The sequence below is a fragment of the Humulus lupulus genome, chromosome 3 (assembly GCF_963169125.1).
Source record: "Humulus lupulus chromosome 3, drHumLupu1.1, whole genome shotgun sequence".
NCBI classification, from domain to species: Eukaryota; Viridiplantae; Streptophyta; class Magnoliopsida; order Rosales; family Cannabaceae; genus Humulus; species Humulus lupulus.
In genome coordinates this window covers 28,662,439-28,668,966 of record NC_084795.1, presented here as the reverse complement: position 1 = coordinate 28,668,966, position 6,528 = coordinate 28,662,439, and the positions used below count along the sequence as shown (strand labels likewise).

Here is a 6,528-nt window from a genome sequence, read left to right as displayed (position 1 = left end):
GTTAAATATTTGTATATATGTAAATTGATGTATTTGTTAATGTATATATATGTTTTGTATGATTTGGGAATATTCTTGTTATATATGTGTTTAATTTGTAGGTTTTAAATTTTTTGGGATAGTTTGAAATATATTTCTTATGCTGCCCAAATTCTGTTCGACTTAGTAAAATTAATAAAAGTTTAATAATTAATTAAATAAAAGTTTAAGTATAATTAAAAAATACATCTAAAAATTAATTTTTAACTATAATTTAAATAAAATAAAATTACCAATCATAATAATTAACAATTAATTTTAACATTAATATTAGATGTTTTGTAATTGAAAAAAGTTAAAAATATAAATGATTTCATAAAATATAATTAAGTAAAATATAAATATAATAAAAGTGTTATTAATTAAGTAAATAATCAAATACAAATTGAAGAATTTAATAAAAAATTACAAAATAAAATTAATGTATAATTAAATTAATTTTAAAATAAAAGTAATAAATAAGTAAATGATTTAAAAAAATGTGATAATTAATAATTAGCTACATTTTCTTTGGTAAATATAAATAATTATTTTTGCCAGAGATATGATAGTCATGGAATATTTTGACTATCATTTCCCTCATTTTAAGACAATTATTAATATTTTCTTCATTATTTCGTTTGAAGATGACGAGCGACAAAAGCTGGATGAGTGCGAGGAATCGTTGGTCTCTAGATTATAGAAATAGTGTTAAGGAGTTATTCGAGGTCGCTAAAAATATGGTGAACGATCAAGGTTTGACTCGTTGTCCGTGTAAGAAATGTGGGAATGTTAAGTTCCAGCCTATAAATGCAATTTCGATGCATTTATTCAACAATGACATCATACAGTCCTACAAAGTGTGGCATTATCATGGAGAGGCGCTGCCGCCGCCACCAGATGTGGTAATAAAATGTTAATTTTATATATAAAAAATGAGTATTAGAGCATGTCTACTTACTATCTCAAAGGGATCCACTAAGTCAGAATATGGTAGGTTGGGAAAGACAATAAGTAATAAAATGTTAATTTTATATATAAAAAAGTAATAAATATGCACCTAGTGGATGCCTTGGGGATATCCAATGTATTCATGTACTGCTCCTCATTTTTTCAAGATGTTTGAGAAACATCTTGAAAAAATGGGGAGAAGTACATGATTGCTTACTATCTCCAAGGGATCCACTAGGTCGGACTAGGGTAGGTTGAGAAAAACCATAAGTAATAAAATGTTAATTTTATAACAAAAAACAATAGACATACATAATTTGAATAAGTTAATTAATGCATATTTTAATGTAGAATGACCGAACCAAGTAATGACACCGGTGGTGGCTCCAAGAGGCGTAGGGGAGCTTATTACGGTGCCAATATCGAGAAGGAGCTGGCCACCAAAAAAGTTAGCTATCTGAAAGTAGAGTTTGATGCACAAACTGAAAAAGTTATTCAAACGTATGGCAAGTGGTTCAACAATTCCATGGCTCGTTATATGCGTGACTGTACCCACAACTACACTAGCTTGGGAACAAGTAACGCTAGCTGATATCCAAGTTATTCGGCATAGGTTATCTGTAAGCATTTTTTAAATCTTTAATAACTCACTATTAAAGATTTTGTCTATCTTCGTAATGTTTTAACAAATTTTAAATTTAATTGTGATTTTAGGACAAATTCATTTATCCACAAGACAATCTAGTAATCAACGATGCCATGATAAGAAAAATACAAAAACATCTGAGTGATTGGCGCCACACGATGAAGAAACACTGGGTAAAGGTTGGAGGAGAGGTGGACAACGAGAGAGCGAAGTCGAAACCTTTTGGGTCGATTAGTTCTTCTGATTGGGCAATTCTATGCGATTTTTGGGCTTCTGATTCTCAGTAGGTATGCCTTAGTTTTTACATTAATGTTTAATTATAAAATTACAATCTATATTAATGAGTATTATTTTCTGTTTGAAACGTATATCGAAGAGAAATAAAGAAGCTCGAGCAAAAATGATCATACCAAGAGGACACAGTTCCAAATCCATCGTTGCCCATGTTTATGATCACGTAAATTATAATAACCTATATCTTTACAATTACAAAAATATTATAAAGGTGACTATGTTTAAATAATTTTTTTTTAGATGGTCCTGTCTACTGGCCAGCTTCCGAGCATGATCGACACATTCGAGCACCTCCACAAGAAGAAGGATAAGTTGATTAGCGATGAAGCGGCGACAAAACATGTAAGTTGCCCAACCTTAACTAATTCATGATCATTTAACTTTGAAAAAGTTTAGTAAATAATTAATAAATATTAATTATGAGTTGGTTGGTGTCAATTAGTAATTATTTATTAAATTTATAACAATTAAATCTTTATAATTTATGTGCCAATATTTTTATGATTAATGATTGTTGACTAAGATAAAAAAAAGAACGTAACTAATGTTGTCCCCGTATCAGGGAGCTTGTGGGCTAAGGTAGTTGTTCATGAAAATCCATATCTAAATCACAACACATGCAAATATTGTTGATGTATATGTTTAGAGACGTAAATTCCCCATTAATGGAATTAACTGCTCATACTGTATATATCAACAATATCTTCATGTTTTTTTATTTAGATATGGATTTTCATGACCAAATTAACTTTAGCCCACTTGCTCCCTTATACAGGAACAAAATTAATTACATTCTTTTTCAATCACTAGTCTGCAGTCATTAATGATAGGATGTTGGCAGATAGATAATAAAGTTATATTTTATATGTAGTTATATTAAAAACTTCTAAGTTAGGTTTTCAAATAATGTTATATTAGAATTCGAGATATGTGCTTTTTATTGTGCAGACTGAGATGACTGATCGTCGAGCATCGCAAAATACGGCTCCTGTATCATTTGATGCTTCTTGTATCGGTGATAATGTCGACGGTCAGTTCCCGCCTGATATGGATATTGTCACGGATGTCCTTGGGCCCCGCTCGCATTATAAGAAAAGGTTTGGGGGGTTGCCTAGGTTGAGGGAAATTGGCGCAAAGAGGGCAACATCTTCATCAACTTCTCAAATGTGCGGACAATTGCCACCTGAACTGGACACCATTTTGCAGCAAACTTAGGACATTATGCAGGAAAATCAGAACCTAAAGAAGTATACGACTAAACTTGAGAGTCGTCAACGACGTCAAGGTGTATTGCTCAGTGCTTTGTTGAAGCAGGTTGGTGTATTGACTCCTCGTTTTATTGTTGACTTATTAGAAGAGGATCCGGACGAGGACAATGATGCTCACGGGGGCGGGGATGATGAGGAAGGCAATACACATTTGTAGAACTTTTTTATTTATTTAAAGTTTAATTGATTAGAGATTTATTTTACTAAACTACTTTTATATTTTCATGTTTGGTAGAGACAATAAACATTAATAGTTATAAAATATTTTTTATTTATTTATAAAATCTTAATTTTTATTTTATTTATAATTAAATAATATTACTAAAAAAATTAAATAATTATTAATATATTAAAATAGAAATTTATTAATTAATATTAATATATTGAAAATAAAATTAGTAAGATTATCAAAAAAAATTATTTAAAAAATATTTTTAGCGACACAAAATTATGTCGGTAAAAGTCTCAGCTTTTATCAGCGCAAAAATGCGCCACTACAAATATCCACCTCTGCCAGCGCAAAAACACGCTACTACAGATATCCACCTTTGCTGGCGCAATATTGTGCCACTAAAAGCAACATCTTTTGTCGGTGCAAATTTGCACTGCTAAAAGTGTCTTCTACAATGCTGTGGCAAATTTTTTTCGTCGGTGCATCCTTATTTTTTCCAACGCATTTTTGCGTCGCTAAAAGATACATTTGCCGGGACAGTACGTTTTGCGTCGGCAAAAGTCCCATTATCAACGAATGTACGTCGTCACTTTTTGCCGACGCAAAAGCACGTCGGGAAAGCCCAGAGGGCTTTTGCCGGCGTGTTTTCAAAAACACAAACACATAGCCATATCTTTTTCCAGGGCAAAAAGAAGAAAAAAAAACTCAGTCAAATTTGAACATCTCAAACCCACTTTCAAGCATAAAAAACTCAGGTCGATTGCATTCTCTGCCACTGTTCGAAACCCATATCGACATCGCCCATCTTGTCCATTGTTTGCCTAGCCCTGTTCGAACCTCGCTAGCCTTGCTCCTAGCCCATCACAAGCCCCGTCGCGAGTCGTTTCCCTGGTAGATCATGGCTGACCAAAATGGCAAGTTGGAGTTCCTGCGATTGACGAAGCTCAAGTAGCAGGTTGTAGGTTGTGGAAGAAGAAGGTTGTAGGTTCCAAATAAGCAAGCAAGCAAGAAGAAGAAATTAGGGCCGGCTGGAATGAGGGAGAATAAAAGAGAGAGAGAGAGAGAGAGAGAAACATTGTTTAAGGGGGTGATTAAAATATAATTTTTTAAATTATTACTTAAATTTATATTATATTTTTATTAACTTTTAATTTAATAATTATTTAGTTTATATAATTTAATTCATTAATAAAAAAAAGGGGATTTTGGTCATATTAAAAATATTTGACCAAAATCAGATTCATGATACTATTATGATGTGTTTTGTAAAATAGAAAATCTAAAATATCATTTAACAAGAGTGATCTTAAGGATTGTTTCATTTTCTATATACGTGGTAATTTTCATAGACAACTTTTGGACAAAAAATCTCTATTTAGTGGTTGTGTTTATTTCATTTCTTCATTTTTATTGTGGTTGTAATTTAAAAATAAATTTTTTAAAAAAGAAATAAATATTTATAGATGAAATGGAGAAGACAATTAATTTGTGGCACTGTGCGATATGTTGAACAGAAAATTAGACACATTGTACCATTATAGATATATAATACTGGTAGTTAAGGTCATTAATTTAAAACAAAAATAAATAAAGAAAATATCATATAGGGATAGTGACTAGCCAGTTCATTTCGTCCTATACATGCATGTGGAAATTTAAAGAGTTTCAACTACATATAATTTCCATCTGCCAGTCTCCTCTCTCTCTCTCTCTCTCTCTCCCATTGATCGAGGACCAAATTTCCAATTCCAATCACATCCTAAATTAATTACCAAACGAAAAAAACCAGGACCATACCTACATTTGAAATAGTAAAAAATAGTTAAATGTAACCATTGAATGTGATTGTACTAAATCCAAACCCTCTAGTAGTACACATGAGAGAATTACTTTGGTGCATCACAGATGCAATCCCGATGCGAAGTAATATTAGTAGTACAATATTAGCAACACTATAAATATAAATATCTAAATATAAATATATGAAACAGGTTAATTAATTTGGAAAGATAAAGAAAAGATGAGAAGCCACAACGGAGATGAGCATGCGGCCTTTAGCGAGACCCTGATCATCACTACTACTACTAGATCAGTAATCAAAGACGAAGATAATGATGAGCTTAATCAAACCCTTATATGGCCACGTTTATGGACCGAAACCAAGAAGCTATGGCAGGTCGTGGGTCCTTCAATCTTCTACCGCGTCGCAACCTACGCCATGAACGTCGTCACTCAAGCTTTCGCCGGCCACCTCGGCGAAATCCAACTCGCTTCCATTTCCATCGCTAACACCGTCATTGTTGGTTTCAACTACGGCCTCTTGGTAAAGCTATAAAATATACATATCACTTGAAATGATTAATTTTTAATGGTTAGCTATATATGATCAAATATTAATTAATGACGACTGTGATCAATGATCAGTTGGGTATGGCTAGTGCGCTCGAGACGCTATGCGGGCAAGCTTTTGGGGCCAAAAGGTACCACATGTTGGGGATATATCTACAACGAGCGTGGGTAATCTTGTTCCTCAGCTGCTTTCTATTGCTGCCATTGTACATCTACGCAGCTCCGATTCTAAAGCTGCTAGGGCAATTTGATGCGGTGGCAGAGCAGACGGGAGTGTTGGCGATGTGGCTCATCCCTTTGCATTTCAGTTTCCGTTACAGAGGTTCCTGCAGTGCCAGCTGAAGAACGACATCACCGCCTAGGTGGCGGCGGCGGCGCTGGGGATCAATATTCTGAGCAGTTGGCTTCTTATTTATGTATTGGATTTTGGACTGGTCGGAGCCGCCGTGGCATTGAATGTCTCGTGGTGGTCCTGCGTTTTGGGGATGTTTGTTTACTCTGTGTTTGGTGGGTGTCCCCTTTCTTGGAGTAGTATTGGTTTCTCTATGCAAGCCTATCATGGTCTCTGGGACTTTCTCAAGCTCTCCATTGCTTCTGGTGTTATGCTTGGGTAAGCTTAGTTAGTTATCTATCTAATATTAATATAATCAAGATACTTTCTTGGTGTTTAGTTTTATAATTTTTACTTAAATACACTATTAATTTATATGATATATATATTGCTTAGACATAAATTAATTGAGATAACACATTTTGATGAGAGGAATTACTTAACAAATTATGTTTAAAATAAACAAAGGAATTACCTGTTACCTACGTACCTAGCTAGC

General features: G+C 33.4%; 1 pseudogene; it reads left to right on the top strand.

The window, feature by feature from the left end:
* The first annotated feature begins 5,131 nt into the window (after positions 1-5,131).
* LOC133822419 (protein DETOXIFICATION 27-like) overlaps positions 5,132-6,528 on the top strand; it is a 40,928-nt pseudogene continuing 39,531 nt past the window's right edge.